Source organism: Rhagoletis zephyria, unplaced genomic scaffold (genome assembly GCF_001687245.7).
Source record: "Rhagoletis zephyria isolate East Lansing unplaced genomic scaffold, Rhagoletis_zephyria_1.1 Rzeph_scaffold_01871, whole genome shotgun sequence".
NCBI classification, from domain to species: domain Eukaryota; kingdom Metazoa; phylum Arthropoda; class Insecta; order Diptera; family Tephritidae; genus Rhagoletis; species Rhagoletis zephyria.
The window spans coordinates 10,603-28,740 of NW_016158955.1; the positions used below are offsets into that span (position 1 = coordinate 10,603).

General features: G+C 38.3%; 1 protein-coding gene across 1 annotated transcript in view; it reads left to right on the plus strand.

The window, feature by feature from the left end:
- Positions 1-3,543: 3,543 nt before the first annotated feature.
- LOC108365441 (neuroglian-like) overlaps positions 3,544-18,138 on the plus strand; it is a 75,137-nt gene continuing 60,542 nt past the window's right edge. The window contains exon 1 of the mRNA XM_017619469.1: positions 3,544-3,600. The gene's annotated coding sequence lies outside the window, so the exon portion shown is untranslated. The remainder of the gene's footprint in view (positions 3,601-18,138) is intronic.

Sequence of the window (18,138 nt, forward strand, 5' to 3'; positions counted from 1 at the left end):
TTTTTTTTTTGTCTACCTTACAGTCAACAAACCTTTCGCATACTCACTCGCTTTGGCAAAAATTATGGGAATCACATCAAAATGGCAAAACAAACCTAAATGCCAACGACTCGTTGCGGCGAGCAGACTGCCGCTCCCTCAATTGCAGCGCAAAAGAAAACTATTTCGCAGAAAATCGCTGGAGCATTTGAAAGTGCACGCGATGACCGAAAAAGCAAGTCGGAAGCGAAATTATTCCAGACAAATTAATGGAAAACTTGATTTTTCTTTACATCTAAGGAAATTGCGGCTTTGGACAGATTGAAATCACTTTGTTTTTCATTTGCGGTTTGTTGTCGCAACAAAATGCTGTCACAAGAAAGTGAAGCAAAATTGAAAGGAAAAAAACACGCCCAGACTACACCTTAGGGCAACATAAGTTTCTCACCACCCATTGTGGTCTACAATAAGTAAGCGCCTATTTCCACAATTTCCACGGGCTGTCTAGTTTAAGAAAATTAGAAAATATTCTAAACCAATCACTGCAATCGACGTTTATAAACAGCGCCTTTTAATTGACTGCATTCCCGACAATACGAGCATTCGCTTGTGACTGACTGTAAGCATCATCGATGGCACCTTCCTTATTCAATGGCGTTCAATGGTCATTCAATTATATTATAGCAAGTGCAGTAAAATGTGTATCTACAAACAAGGCATACATAAATCACATTGGCAATCAAGTATAAAATGACAGCAATGCAGTTACTTTGATTAATTAGTCAAGTGACAGTGATAAAAATGAGAGTAAAATACAATAAATAAAAGCAAATTGTACACATTGAACGTTCCGTTGTTCACATCAAAACGGGAGGAAGCTGCGACCGGGGAAGAACATCTGGCACATCTGCTTCTTAGGCAAAGGAGTAAGGAATGCGAATTTTAAGCATAGCCCACTGTCAAAAAAAAAAAACCTATTATACCGCCAATAGAAATGAATTTTAGATATAGTCTCGATGTGTAAAAAATTTGTTTAGAGCTGTTGACAGTTTTTTTTGGGTCCATTGTCCAAAAGCGATATTTACCGATGTGCTCTCATTTGCGGATCCTTCAAAAACCTTTACTTTTCAAATCACACTTATGTTCTCCTGCATCACCAATACAATGCCGTATAGACGATCGGATGGAGGTGTAAATTAAATATATTTATGCAAACCCTAAGTAGAGGTAAAGTGGAAATGGCAGCGCTTACAAAAATATCATAATAGAAGCTATCAGTAGGGCGCGGAAGAGAAAAAACATTCAGCAGTAATCAATTAGTAGGCTTCTTATTTGACTATACAACCGTTCGTCAGTTTTAGCCGAGACCACACAAACTTCGCCAATCTGTCTGTCTGCTTTGCGAGGTTGCACCAGTTGTACATCCCGAGTGCAGACCTGCGATGCGATAGGCAATCGCCGCAGCGTATTACTTACGACGTATTTGCCTATAGCATCGCATTTCTCTTTCGCATCGCATTACAGAGTAGCCCAGGGGGGACAGTAGGACAGGGGGGTCCTTATGCACTTGGTCTTGCCATTTTGTTCTTGGGCGCCCTTGCTTTCGTTGTCCAACCACGGGTGCATAGTTGAAGGATATATTAACTAGAGCGTTGCTATCCAAGCCAGCACAATCGTTGTACTTTTATGCGCTCGTCATTTCATCTTCCTCGGTGCCTGCCGTCCACGCGAACAGGGCCATATATTTTCCGTAGAATATTTCTCTCGAAAACCTCTAAAGCCTTCTCATCTTTGTTCGACGTCGTCTATGATTCCGTGCCATATAAGACAACGGCCATGATGAGAAATTTGTAGTGCGTAATTTTTGTTCGCCGAGAAAGGGCTCTTCTATACAATCTAGCAGATTACTATTATACCTGGAAAAGCGCAATCAGGAAAAACTGGGAGCTGTCACCGAATGGGTTTCCAGTCGAAAGAATTCTGTCGCAGCTGCCATTATGCAAAATAAATGGAGGCTATAGAATATTATTTACATGTCACTACCCATCATTGGCTAGGCCCGCCGACATTCATTTCCTAACTACTTTCTTGAGTGTCTGACTAAACTAAGAACAACCTAGTATCGACATTCATCAGAACGACGAGTTGATTTTACTTCTAGAGAAAGCAAATAAGTGAAGAGCCCAAGGGTGGCAACAGTGTGCCTCCTTTCAAAGCTTGGGGTATACTCTCCATTGTGATTCCAAAAACACATCATTCGGTTTCAAATACTTGGCACTATGAATTTGTATTAATCCATCTCGCCTTTCGAATAGCATTGAGTTTCGAATCACAATACAAGGATTTTTCAGAAAAGTCGCGACTCCTAGTAGTCATATCAACGACACTCTTTGCTTTGTCTTCGTTCAAGGTAGATAAATATTTCAACCAGAAACCAATCGACTTTATTTGCTTTAAAATCCTGCATTCTATTAATAATTGCTTCCATCCATCCTTCATTATCTATCTACAATCATATCATCTGCATGTCCTTGTCGCCAATTTTCTGCCTTGTTTGCATTCAATTACCCTTCGCCAGTGCACAGCAAATGCCAAACGCTTACCGCAACGTGTTAGCCTTGACCTGAGTTGCAGCCAAAGCAGCTGCAACAAGCGTAACCTCCCATGCCACCAAGTATGGGGCACTCTCAACAACAGGTTGCTTTTTTTTGTTTTGTTTCTATGCTTACAACAACATTTTACTTTTATATTTTTATAGCAAAATTTAAATGCAACCTTCAAATGCGTGAAAAGTTGAATGATTCTTTCTCGCAGCAACTCGCTGCTAAGCCAATACCAGTTATTGGCCTTGACGAGCTTTGTGAGTGGGTGCCACGTGTGTCCCGTATTGTTGTCCAAGCCAAGCACATATTGTTTTCTACAAGTCCTTCGTGGCATTTGAATTTTGTCGCTAGTATGTATGTGTGTATGTATGTCGTGTGCCTCCTCGATGCATTGTTGCAAGCAAGCCAATATAACACACACACTCTTAACTCGAGCAGACTACTTCAGAGTGTTTCTTTTTAAGCCTTATTGTGTTTGAGGTGTCTATTTATGTAGCAGTAAGAAAAAAAAAAAAGGAACCGCATGTACGCTTCCGTATGCGCAATCAGCAGGATATTGTGTGCAACACTGTTGCACTTGCTGGTTCATTGTATTTGCTAAAAGGAGTCTTTTGTGTACTTTGGCTATCCATTGATCTATTGATTTTACACTTACTATTCGTGCTGTTGCTGAGCTGAGCAAGACAATGGGCATTATCGATAAAAACTAAGCAATTGCTTTTTCTTAAAATTTCAGACATATTACACGTTGTATTCAAATAAATTTAAGTAAGGGTTCTGATATTTTAAGAAAAAGCGATTGCTTAGTTTTTAATTATAAGGCCGATAGTATATAATTTTAGTTTAAACTAATTTGTAGAATTTAAAAATATGCTGCGGTGGCAGCTTTTTGTTATCTTGAAATGCACTTTTTTATTTATTCAAACCACAGCCACTAAATTAATGTAATTTTTCTATTTATTTCAGGTATGCATTTTGATTGAATTCTCCCATCCTCAACGTATATGTAATATATTTGGTAAATATTTTGAAAACTGTTTATTCATTATCAAGTTGAAATAATGAGAAATTAAATCAATTCTATTTTCTGTCAGTATTGAAAGCTGTACATAATGCCAAGTTTCCACTCGGTATTGAAATGACAAATTAATGGCGCTGTTTGAAAAATTCCACATGGAAACGAAGTTATGCCGTATTTCCACTAGGCATTGAAATGCCCGAATTTTTCACTACAATTTCTTACAATTTAATGCCCAGTGGAAATCCGGCATTACTCCCTAATTTTATTGGTATTTAATGCTCAACTTGTGAACTTAATTTTTTACGTTTTTTGCCGTGATAGAGAAAATTTGAATTTAATTTTTCAAGAATGTCTGAATTTCATTCCTTTCATAACCAAATAGTTCTGCTACGAACGTCGACTGTCCGTTTGAATTCGTCAATAAATTAGACACCAAAATAAGAGGCTTCTCTGATATAAAAGCCTCTAAACTTACTTTTTAATGAAACAGTTTCTCACAAAAACCACTTTAATTTAGAGTCGCTATAAAAAATATGATACCTTCAGAGGGTCGTATTTTACAGGTCTCGTCCTAAAACCACTTTCACGCAGGCAAGATTGGCAAAGACTTGGGCGTCGTGGCCTGACCAAGGACCACAGAGATATTTTTCGGTGCAGACCAGAGACTCTTAAACTTTTCGACTTTGACTCTGCTTCTGAGGGAACAAATCAGTGTTCGCCCATGGTGGCTCTGAGTAGGTCTTTATACATTGGACTGGCTGCCCACTCTTTAAATAGTGTGTCAAAGTTTAGAGATTTCAGGATAGACGAAATTCGTCTGAGAACGCCTACCTTCTTTTTGGGCTATTAAAGCTATAGACCTTCTGTGTTCGATTCGTTATCCCTTTATTTGAAATTTACACGAAATAGTACTCACGCAGTCTGAATTTGACCTGACTTCCTTAGTTTTCGAAACATCCTTCTCATTCGCTTTCGAATTTTAGATTGACAAAAGCCCTGCCTGAAAGCATTGATTTAAAAGCGCTCTTCACCTTGCCTACTGGGGAACAATTTGGCATATTTCCGACTCTGCTGTGTATTATAAAAATCGCAAGAACATTCGCCCGCATTTATTCGTCTTTTGAAGGGACCTGGCTTTACGGTTCCGCGGAGATAGCTTTGATTTAATTGGTTTGTGGATTATAAGATCAGCAGGATAGATGACTAGCCAGCCACATGTTCACATTGGCCTATTGATAGATAGATACATATTTGTTGAGCTATGCACTCCGACCAGGAGATCTATTGTGCCTTCTTCCTCCTTACAACACCTCGTACAATTCGAATTCCCCTGGGAAATCCAATCGGTTTGTTTGTAACATCGAAAGGCGTTTTAGATACTGCATCGTATTCGAGTAGCAGGTGCTCACAATTTTCAGCAGTATTTCCACAAAAATGGCATGAATTGTTAGATTAGATCCCGAGTTTGCATTGGTGATTTCTTAATCTGCAATAATTGTAAATTTTCAATAGCTTTGCCTGGCAATGCTCAGAATTTTAATGCCAGTGCTGTTCTCTATTCTTTTCTTTAAGCTCTGCCTATATTTTATAAGTTTATTGACCCATTGACCAATTTTTTATCTTTAGAATTTGATTTCGTGTATGCTATTTCCAATGAGAGGAGTTATTGTAGAACTATTATAATTGTGTTCTTCAGACAGCATAAATAGAGAGATATACATGACACATTGCGACCAACAAGTCCATTGTGCCTTCAACTATTCACAGTAGCTCATCCAACCATAGAGATCCCAGAAATTTGAAGAGAGCCCCAGGGGTTAGCGGTTATACTTATTATCCTTTTAACTAAGATGCAGTTGCTCAAGCTAGAGAATCACCTCCAGCGCTGAGGCATGCATCCATCTAGAGATCTTGGAACTGAAGCCACTAGTCGTGTCTGTGAGAAGTTTGCACACCATTTGAGCGCTCGTGGCTTTGGACGTGATCGCATCAACATGTGCCTTCCACAGGAATCCAGGACTAAACCTTCATTGTAGGTAGGCGACGCCATTCAAAGTGATGTTCCTCTTACCTGGAAGTGTTCTTCTTCTAGAAAAGGGGACCATAACTGTTTTGGAAGGGTTGCTAACAATAACTGGTTTGGAAGGGATGATGTTCAGACACATGCCCATACATAGGGATGGCAAAAAATATTATTACTCGATTAATGTAACAAATGATTAATTGCAACACCAAAAAATTAATTGCAATTAATTACAAGATATTAATCGATTAATCAGCATTTTCGATTAATTTTATTTTTGATATTAAAATAATGAAATCACTTTTTTTCATATCATGTCGCTAGTATTGTTCGAGTATTTTAGCATTTTATCACAAAGTCTGCATCTAATAAAACTAGTATCATCAATTTTTGTGTGAAATTTTCAAAATTCACCTCCTACAGGAGCCACTTTGAACACGCGCGTTTAGTTCTGCGAATTTACAAAGACAATGACGTGCCTCCTGGTTGCAATCAGTGATGTGACTTTAAGAAATGGAAGGCTTTTTTTTACGCACAGGCAGAGCTGCCATTTTGGTAAAACTTTGAAGCGAGTTGTAGTACGAATTAGGATATGAAGAAAAATGTTGTGAGTGACAGCAATGTTTAGATGTTATAATTAAATTAATTTCGTAAATAATCGATTAATGATTCGATTAATCACAACAGGAAATTTGATTCGATTAAATCGATTTCTGAAAAAAATTACTTGATTAATGCTCTTCATTTGATTAATCTTGCCATCCTTACCCACATACCAATCTTTTGCTAAGTTTAGTCCTCTTTGAACTAAAGCATAAGACTAAAACTAGCTTATTTTAGGATTAAAGATTTTCTCAACAAAAGCAAGTAGTGAATTGTTTTTTCCAAAAATTTACCCCAAACCGCTGATGTCCTTAAGCTTAGCATTAACTGATTAGAAGTTTCTGTAAGCCGATTGCTTACCTCCTTCCATGAGGTTGATGTCAGAAATCAGTGCTAAGAAACCTTATTGTACACAAGAACAAGTAATTTTACTGCTTAACGCTTTTGTTGCGACCAAATCACCTTCAATCTGCACGCATTCGTCAACACCTATCATCACACCCCTCACTCCATTTTGCCCAATCCAAAAGTGAGCTTGACTAATTTAAAAACAAAAAAAAAGACGCATGAATACCGGCAATAAGAAGAGGGTGTTTGATGGCAGCACTTTACTTGGGGGGCGGCCGAAATGCTTGATGGGCTTCTACTACCGGTGGCACTTTGAAATCTCAAACGCTTTTGTCACACTCAGCGGGTAGTCTCAATGGCAATTTTGTGGTTTCTTAAAACCAGTCGAGTCAGTCATTGTTGCTAGGTCGGGGTTGCTAGGCGCTCTCGATGTCATTACGGCAATTGCACGTGTACTCAGGCCGTTATTCAGAAGTATTAGAATAGAAAAGCCGAATTAAGATTCATTTTCTTGATGGCGTTTTGTGTGGGGTGTAGCTATGTAGCTAGCTAGCGCTGCGGTGCTGGAGAAATGCTTCGGTTTGTGTGTAGATATTTGACTGCCAACAACGAATGCGAATACGAATGTTGAAATTAACTTGTAAAGTAGTAAGCTTTGTTTTGTTTTTCTTTTGATTTTCTCCATCCCCGCGCAGGGCGGCAGAAGGGGTGGCATTTCGAAATTGCCCGACTATTCATGAAATTGCAAGCGCAAATGGTTGTTTTCGGCTTTTGATGGTCGCATTTGATGGGAAGTGTAGGTGGGTGGATGCCTGGTCGGATGCGTCCGGTGATTCAAACGTCGTTGTGTCGTCGTGTCGCGTCAAGTCGCTTGCCACCAATTTGTAATCTGTAAAGTGTAATTGTTATTGCTTTCCACATCCTCCTCCTCCTCCTCCTCCTCCGTGCCGTGAACATGACGAATCGCACAACAGGCAGACAGACAGACAGATGGTTTTCCCAACTGTTTGTGCTGACGTTTGCACATTTTTTCGGCATCGCTTGTGCAATCATTGGTCTTTTTAATGGATTTTCGTCTGCTGCTGTTGCAGCAACAGGAAAACAAATGTAAACAGGCAGCGAATGGACGGATGGCGGGTTTATTGGTTGAATGATGGAAGAGTGTATGAATGAAAGTGCTGGCTATCGTCACAACACAGGCAGCCAGCCGGAAGACATTTTTTCATAAACAGTTTGATAGCTCTGTTAATTAAAGGCATAAAACATATTGAGGCATGTACATTAGGGTGCATTAGTATAAAATTTATAACATGTATATAAGATTTGCGAAAAAATATTTCGGTAAAATATTTAGGTTTATGAGTGCTGGAGCTATTTGAAAATATGTACCTCCAAAAATCAAATTTTCTTTATAAATAAAATTAGTGTTTAAAATTATTCATTCTAAAAAATCAGCTCAGATGATAAACGAATTTAAAGTTAAAAGGTCTGCATAAAATTGTTTAAAAAATTAATTAACGGAATCAAAATAATGAGAACTGTGGATGCATTTCCAATCGATCTAGCTCACGTAAATTTTAATATTTTTTTCGAAATATTTAGGCGGAAGTTTTAAAATATAATAAATTGTATAATTCCGATAGAAAACTTTTTTTTGGTGATGCACCCTAATGTTCAAATATGTTTGCAGCAGACGAATGAGCCGATAGACAGCGGTTTGTAAATTTAATTAAATGCGAAAATTATGCGATTCACAGGAGTATTCGCNTCCGTGCCGTGAACATGACGAATCGCACAACAGGCAGACAGACAGACAGATGGTTTTCCCAACTGTTTGTGCTGACGTTTGCACATTTTTTCGGCATCGCTTGTGCAATCATTGGTCTTTTTAATGGATTTTCGTCTGCTGCTGTTGCAGCAACAGGAAAACAAATGTAAACAGGCAGCGAATGGACGGATGGCGGGTTTATTGGTTGAATGATGGAAGAGTGTATGAATGAAAGTGCTGGCTATCGTCACAACACAGGCATAAACAGTTTGATAGCTCTGTTAATTAAAGGCATAAAGCAGATTGATGTTTGTGCATTAGGGTGCATTAGTATAAAATTTATAACATGTATATAAGATTTGCGAAAAAATATTTTGGTAAAATATTAAGGTTTATGAGTGCTGGAGCTATTTGAAAATATGTACCTCCAAAAATCAAATTTTCTTTATAAATAAAATTAGTGTTTAAAATTATTCATTCTAAAAAATCAGCTCAGATGATAAACGAATTTAAAGTTAAAAGGTCTGCATAAAATTGTTTAAAAAATTAATTAACGGAATCAAAATAATGAGAACTGTGGATGCATTTCCAATCGATCTAGCTCACGTAAATTTTAATATTTTTTTCGAAATATTTAGGCGGAAGTTTTAAAATATAATAAATTGTATAATTCCGATAGAAAACTTTTTTTTGGTGATGCACCCTAATGTTCAAATATGTTTGCAGCAGACGAATGAGCCGATAGACAGCGGTTTGTAAATTTAATTAAATGCGAAAATTATGCGATTCACAGGAGTATTCGCTTTTGATTTTATGTGAATCTGAATTGTATAAAATTACAAAATTTCCCTACATTTATTGAATACTATTTATTATCTTCATTTAATTCTTATCCTTATTAAATTCATGCGCTTTAAAATCAAAGTAGATCGTTGCTTGCCAAACAACTCGAAAATCTATAACTACTAGCCCTTGGGAGAGCGGGGCAGACTCATGAAAATGTTACCAGCGCTTCTGTCCACTAAACGCAGGTAGATCAAATTACACGTTTCTTGTTGCTGATTACATTAAAGTATTTCGAATATAAAAAAGACGGCTGCGAAATTACCAAAGTTTCTTGAGTCTTTTCTAGACGATACGGGAAGTTGATAAGCTCAACCCGCCTGCAGGTTGAATGTTCTTAGCCCATTAAATGCTTTTAAGAATCTATTTAGTTAGAAAGTAGTAAGGAGGCAGATCATTGCTTTAAGGTAGTTTGGCTCTCATTCCGGGAAGGAAAACCACTCCCTCTCTAACTATTCTAAGTACCTACAAAATATTAAATGCCTAAGGCATCAAAGTTTGCCTATGTCTCGTCTTGAACTGCTGCTGCGGAAGGCTATCCCCTTGTCCTGAAGCTTATCTCCTCAGATGCTGGCACAAAATCTGTTGCGGCGACCTTAAAAAACATTCTATATAGCATTTGCGATCGAAGAACTTGCCATTTTATGTTATCAACAAAAACCATCGAGGGATATTTTATGGTTCCTTGGCATATTATTGCCTACATATTTGATGCAATAGATTATTTCCTCAACCTTATTGGCGCTATAACCGCCTAAGCGATTTTGACCGAGCATGCCAGTCCTTTCTTCTTGCTAATCGGCGCCAACTGTTTCATTCAACGCGGAATAGGCCTTCTTTTTTCATTTTAACACGGTGCCTGCTCACGAAATGGTGCTGTGTATTCCAACTAACCACCCGAGTTGCCCAAGAGCAGTGTGACCAGATAATCGCAAAAAGCGAAGCTAATTTCGTTTTTAAAAAAAGTTAGAAAAAGTATCAAGATCAGCACAGCGATATGTCTGCAGGCTAAAAGAGTAACATGCTTTTTGCATTGTTTTACTATGCTAATCGCCCTTAATTTCGCCAGGGCGTCTGATAAAATTGTAATGTTCTCGGTGAAGCTGTGAAAATACTATCCTACATTTTTATTTTTAATCAAACAAGAATTCGAATTTTCTGCATTTGGCAATTTTAGTCCATCGATTTTCAACCCAAACAGCATTTGCTTAAACTGCCAATAAATAAACGTATGTCGCTCGCATTTCGAACAAATGGCATCCGTCCAAACACCACCCCTCTTTCGGCGGCTTCAGTATTAAATGTGAGTATTTCCGTTTCTTTCGACAGTTCGAAAAAGTACTTTTCTTTTTAGCGAAGCAACAACACATTACAGACGTCGAGTTCAACGCACTCATTTTCTACACACAACAACTAGTTGAATGTGGTATTGTTTAATGCCTAAGAAGTAAAGAAAATACTAGTAAGCTCATTAAAGATATTTATTGTAGTTAAAGAAAAAAAAAAACGTTTTCAATGCTTGGAATATTTGTAGGCGTATCACGATCTCCAACTCAATCCTCCAGCCTTATTTTATTCCCTTACTTATGCTGTATGCTTAAGTGATAAATTATGTGCTAAAAAATCATAAAATCCTACGCTTACTTGTAGCGCATTAAACGCCACTAATTTTAATTATGTAAGTACTCACTCACTTGCAATGAAATTAACTCGAAACCGCTTCGCAGTAGTAGTGTTAATGAATGCAATGAAGTTGGTACCATTGCAAATGGAAGTTTTCTTCGGAATGATGCATTCAACGAATTTCACGTTTATTATTTGATCGAGTAAATTATATACAGCGCTAATTCAATTAAATCTTCCAATTCGAAAAGCTGTTGAACGCAATCAAATTTGTATATGTTTTGAATTAACTTTTATAGTTCATTAATGGTTTCATAATGGTTAGACGGGTTTATTACTAAACTAAGGAAGTATGTATTGGTGTGGGTTTCCTAATAGCAATGGGTGGTGATGTGACAACTTTCATAGAAGTTTTAAGTAATTAATTTGTATCTATTCTGACTTTTGTAAGTCGTTGTTGACTTTTTGATTCGCTTGTTAAAAACTAGCTACCATTTGTTGACTTGTGCTGTTCTTTCACTTTTCATCGATGACATCAACTTTTTAAGGACTTTTCCAGAACTGTGAGTTTTTTATTATTTTTTCTGGTTCATACAAAAATTTTTTTCTCGATTTCATTTCTTTTGATTTATATTCAAAGCGGCCTATATATTTCACCCTCTGCAAATTGCTAAAAATGCGGGCGATGTGTGGGAACCAGCATCAGTTTCGGATTAAGAGTTAATCTGGCATTATGTCAGAGATCCAAAAGCGGATATGCAACAGTTTCGGAACATTATTTCTGAAGGAGAGAAAATTATTTTTAAAGTTGAAACTATACCAATTCCAGGGCATATAAGAAGCTGATTTGCATCTTAAATTGTCAGCTGTCGTATGGTTAGGGCGAAGATACAGCAAGGCATTCATTTACGATTATGGGTTTGAGTAAAGATCTGTTGAAATTTTCTTTGAGATTTCCTTCTAAAATACTCACCTCCCGCCGCAGCGTTTATTTATTTTTGTGACATACTATTTAGTTACTCGTAAACGGTCTATCGAACGCAGATTTTGCTTGGACTATCGACACCTTACAGAGCTAAATATTCATTTTATAATTCAACTAAATAGTTGGTCTGTGAGCAAAGTGGTCCGCAGCTTAATGACAAAGTGGGAAGAGGAGTTTTCTTGGGATACCCTATCTTGAGCTGCTCATTTCATTTACAAAAACCTAATGCATTCTCGTCCTGGCATAGGTGGAAACCAAACCAATACAATTGCCAAAAATGTTTCATTTTCTGTGGCAGCCAAGTTCCGTTTAGTGCTATGAGCTCCATCTTGATTAACTTCAAAAATGTGCTGAGCTATCGTCGATCGCCGCTGGAAATCATTTGGGTTCCCTGGGACAGCCGTTATAGTGGGACAAGGAATAAAACTCAAAGTACTACTATTGCTACTCACAAGCTCACAAGGGATCGAAGAAGGTCCGAAGCTTATATTATCTAATAAGTAACGATATACCATTAGTGCTCCTCAGAGCATCGTTTTTTAGGTACTGTAGTTTTTCATGTTGTTGTTGTTGTTGTGGCGGAACTAGTAAGCCACGCCTATTTCGGTTTATCCATCAATCACTGTCGTCGACCTCGACTAACGGTAGGCCCAGGACCAAAGGGAGAGGGGTGTTAGTTGAGTGGTGTCGTGCGGGGAGTCTCCACATGCCGGACACTCATTGGCGATATTGGGGTGGAGTCTGGAAAGGTAGCTGTTGAGGCTGTTATAGTATAAAGACCGGAACTGTGCCAGGGTAACGCGGGTCTCTCTTAACAGTTGAAGCTCCATGTCTGACACAGGTGGTGATTGGGCTCCGATCACGGTATTGATAGGCCGGGAGTCGTGGTAGGTGGTAACCTATGAATGCCGTTGATCGCTCGTCGGTACGTCGTCGCGTCCAGTGGTTGGTCGATGTATGCCCGGACCGCGTCCTTGTAAACAAAAATGTGCCCCTGACGTGCCTGGGGGAGGCACCTTCTTTAGTCAGGGTCTGCTGGGGTGTTCACGTCTGTGGCATCCCACAAGAAACTGCTTGCAGAGCAGTTTTTCATCTTTTGTGTTACTGTCCTTCACTTCCTGGGAGCACATTGCCTTTTTTCGGGACCTAACCATTTTAATTGGCGAATATAAGTCTTAAGGTACTTCCCAGAGCAGTTATAGAATTCCCTGTATACTGCTCTACATTACCTGCGTTGTTTTGTAGGTTTGGTTAGAATGGTGCCGGAAAAAACTATTACGCCCAAGTAGCAGCTAAGTGCCACTTTGATACCATATACCTCGATTGAATACGTTGCCATATGTGAAGGTCTATAGGAAATAAGTTTGTAATAACATTGAGGGCATCAGTAGGGCAAGTTCTCATTGCCCCTGTGGTCCCGATGCATGCAACTCTCTGAAGTCTGCCTAGTTTCACTTGATTATACTGGTTCTTTAAGGCTGTCCACCATACCCGAGAACCGTAGCATAAGATCGGACGTACCACCGCTGTGTACATCCAGAGTACAACTTTTGGATTGAGACCCAATCAGCCGTATTCTAAAAAAGTCACAAACTTTAGCTCATCACTGCTGTGATTTCTACTGCGCCTCAAAGCTTGCCGCTGCAAAAAATATGCCGCTACAATAAAAATTTTTTAATTTTTGTGTATTTTTCTAGCACTCAAAATCGAATTTTTTGTGACACATTTCTCGGCGCACTAGAAATCACAACAGAGATGAGCTAAGTTTTGCGACTCTTTTAGAATAGAGGGGTATGTCTTTCCAAAAAGCCGCTTACAGGAGCAGTAGGCAATGCTCGCTTTCTTTACTCTCTCTTCAATATGTATTTATTTTCCAATTTAGCTTGGGATCCAGTATGACTCCCAGATACTTCGATTTTTATTAGAAAATCGTAGGCTTTGTCCATTTAACTTTGGTAATTCAAAGCTTGGAACTTATTCCTGGCCGTAAAGAGCATTAATTCTGTTTTCTCTGGGTTCACTCTAAGGCCATATTGCTCGGTCCATCGGCTTAGCTTGTTTGGGTTGTTTTGTAACTCTGCGAGAGGGTTATTTTATAACTCTCTAGATTTTTGGCTTCTTTAAATTGTTTTGAAAAATCATAAACTTCACCTTTAACATACTTAACACGTGAAAAATGAATTGCGAGTGTTTTGCTATGTATTCGGAGGCGTCTTCAGTCACCAGTTTGCTAATTTCTTTGACGATAATTCGTCAATTTCAAAATGAAATATGTACATCCGTTCGTTATTTCCCACAGTTTGTGTAATTCCATTGAACCCAATCGAAGGTTTATTAATTGCAAAACATTCGTTTGCTTATCGCCATTCAAATATTTTACAGTATCGTCATTTATTAGTATTATTGTTCTTATTTCCATCATGAGTTCTTTGCAATTCTTAAACCCCTTAAACCCATGAAAAGAACATCTGCTTTTCGGTGCGCATCTGGGCGTTCACCTCAAATAAATCGCATGCTTTTCAATATCGCGTTGAAAGGACTCATTTATAACGCTGTTTACTTGAGAATATTACCCATTTGAAAGTAGGTAACCAGGACGCTATTACAATTATACTCATTTTTCTCTGCCAACAGAAATTCCCCCAACTATTCCTATTTCTAATTAGGTTGTGACAGCGACAACAGCAAAAAGGTAGGAGCGCATTTCTTGTAGCGTGTAAAAATCGCGCGGAAGTACACATTTTCAATGCATTACTGCAACCAACTGCAATCTGCGGTGTGTCCTGTGCAGCAGTTTAGAGGTAGCAGTTAATAATGTTTGCATTTACGGTGGTTGTGTTTGAGGCCGCCCAGCTGGCTGCATGCTACCCTCCGACTGCCATACAGTTGCCACCACATGCACCCCTGCGTTTCTCTGTATCCTGTGTGCATATTCCATGCATTGTTGTTGTTATTATAGCCCTGAAATGTGACAACAACGCATGAATCATACTTTGTCAGAGTGCGCCACCAACGAAATTCCCATGAGTTTTTGGGTGCGTGCAGCAGGACAGCCGAATAAAATTCGCTGATATGAAATTTTATTTACGAAATTTCGTATTTTATTTATTTATTTTATTTCCTCGTATCAACGAAACGTGCAAGTTTCTGCGCTAAATGGACGGATGAAGTTGTATGCAATATGAAGAATGCAACGCCAGTTGACAAGCAGACAGACGAAAAGACAGCTGGAGCAGCAAATAAAGACGATGGAAAAACAATAACAGCGACGCAGTGGAGAAAAAAAAGAAGTGAATGAATAAATATGTGGAGGGTTTAAGCACACGCAAAAGGGTAAGAGGGGTGGATCGACCGAAAGAAAAATCAGTGAATGGAACCGTAACCTAACTGAAGTAAAAGGCATTAAGTTTGCTAAAAGGGAGCTGTAGGCCAAGCAAGTGAGTGTGAATGTCAATCCTATAATGCAGTTAAAACTCATTTCTTTGTCTTTTATTTTCATCTTTTTTTCGCATAATGGCACGAGCTACATTGGTAAATGGCCATGACCAAATCGGCAAACCCAACTGAGTGACATTGTGATATTGGTGCATGTTTCAAATTTCAACGCTGTAATGGATTTGTTCACTTAAATTCACTGCATCAATTTTGCTATCGATTTTGCTTACATACTTGCCTAGTGTTGAGGTTTCTCCTACAAAAAATGCGCTCCAAATGGCTTTTAAGGTTTCGTGTTTCATTGTCTAAAAGTAAGCAAAAAAAATTAAATATTTGTGTTTTTATGTTTACTAGAAGGGAATTTTGATTGTCTTTTTGTCTCAAGTTACAGGCGATTAATTTGTCAGACATGATTTGACTAAATTATTTTGCCTTTATTTTGAATGATTCCACCACAACATCCATAAAACAATTGCCCAGTAGTAGGACCGGTTTGTACTCCCGCCATTAACTAGAGATGTGACTTGACCGCCGCCGTAGTCAGCAGGACCTTTCCACCTTGTATGCCAAGGTTTTCTCCCAGCTTTCGCTATTACATGTAGCCAGTCGAGCCTCTATCATTTCCTTATTTGGCGACAGTTCGGCAATAGTGCGCTGTTTGGCCAGCTCATCGGCTATACACAGTTACCTGCCCTGTGATCGAGAGAACAGTGAGGCAGTCCTTGACGGTTTTCTCATGCCTTATCAAAGAAATAAGCACACTGATTTCCTCCTCAAAAGGTATTATCCGCTGATTCCTTTATTTCGGCGAACTCTGTTTTGAAAACACGATAATGATCTGGTAGCGTAAATTTGGGGTCGTTGGGGTGTTCGTTACAAAAGATGCCTCCACCTACCTTTCAATCCAGTTTTAGTTCATCCGTGAGCGGCGTCCATAGAGGCAGAACAAAAATTGTAATTTTATGTCTCATTGGTTATACAATATGCCTAAGAATTATCCTCTAATTATCCTCTAACTTTCAGTGATATACCTCCTGCAGATCGTTGACGAAAACAAACACAAAGTAGTAGCCCTTGTGGGGTAACCCTAATCACTTTTTTCGAAGACATCAATCACCTTTAACTGTATTTAAAGCTGATTCTACCCATCTGCTTTTGCAGGAGTGTGATCATTTGATCAGAAATTATCTCTAGTGATCCCACTTCTTATGTGGGGCAATCAGTTTCTCAAACGCCTTTAAGGGAACTTACAGTAATTGCCTACCTTGAGTACCTAAGCTGCTTTCATCCTGATTTTCTGGCTATCCATTCTAATGGGGTCCGGGACGCAGTGATATTCAGGGAGATGAGGAAGCAGACGCACGCATGAGAAAGGTCTCTGAGATGGGATTATGACTAGTTTGCCCTCTGTCGTATTGTTACAGGTGCCAGAAAAAGGGTCTGCCACGACAGTAGTTAGCTTGAAAATATGCTCGTCAAGCCTGCCCAATAAGAAAAGAAAATGCCAAAGACGAGTATCCATGAATAGAATAGATCAGATGGATGTGATGGTTTATGTGCTGTTGAGAAATAATCAATCAACCTAATAATAACAGCCTACACCTTTAAATCAAGCTATACAAGAAAAACGGCGAGAATAGGAACCCGTTAAAAAGTACTTCGGAAATAGAATCGAAGAAAATTCACCCCACCACTTTCACCATTTCCGACTACCGTTTATTTACATAGATCGATGCGGATCGCTGAGACCGGAAAAAGGGTTTCTTAGAAGGAAATCACGACCTACGCTGAAAACCTGAAAATTTCGCTGAACACCTCAAAAACTCTGATGGGAGTTCTACTCTTTGAGATTGAGACTGATGGAACTGACGATAGATGTCGCTACATACATAATTAGCAGTTAGCATTTCCTACAGGGATGTGACAATTTATTTGCTAAATGTAACATAAATACTTACATATCTGCGAGTTCTGTACGTGCTTTTTATCGCACGCCTGTCCAGTTGTCCGTTAATTAATTAACATAAATTAGCAATTAAAAGCACCATGATACACTCAAGTATTACCTATGTATGTACGTGCATTCATACTTATAATGTGTGCAGTATCTGATTGAAAAACATATTTGCGCTTACTCATTCACCTACTCATTCGAATTTTGCTAGTGGGTGCCTGCATGCCTGCCCCACACCTGAACTCAATTCATTGCCAGAAAAATGTATTAGTCCATTCAACAAGAAATTTTTAGCAAAAAAAAACCGACTTAAAAAAATATACATATATCTATATATTTCATGACCAATGATCGGATCTAAACCAAATTAGTATGGGACCACCTCTGAGACACTACCTTTCCGTTGCAAAAAGAATTATTGAAATCGGTTGGCGTGGTGCAAAGTTATGCGGTAACATACATAAAAAAAAAAAAAAAAAAAAATATTCCGACGAACTGATAACCTCCTCCTTTTTTGGAAGTCGGTTAAAAATATACACCTGCGATCAGCTAATTAAGCCAGCAACGTTTTGATAAATTTTGGATATTTTTCTTTGGTTTATTTTAAGTTTATTATTTTTTCTAGCTCATTATTTTAGCAAAAATTATAAAAAATGTACAAAGTTTCATCTAAATTTTCAACTTTTTATTCCGATTTTTTTGAGTATGCAGACTTATAGCACATTAAATTTTAGTGTAATAAAGGGCAAATTTGAAGTTGCTCAAATATCGCGTTAATTTTTGGCAATTCTTTTTTCACGCATTTTCTTCCATACAAAGTATATTCGATCTTTTTTTTTATACCCGAGCGCACTTGTGCACAAGGGTATTATAATTTTGTTCACATAACGGTTGTTTGTAACAGCCAAAACGAATCGAGATAGATATAGACAAATGTATACATAAATGATCAG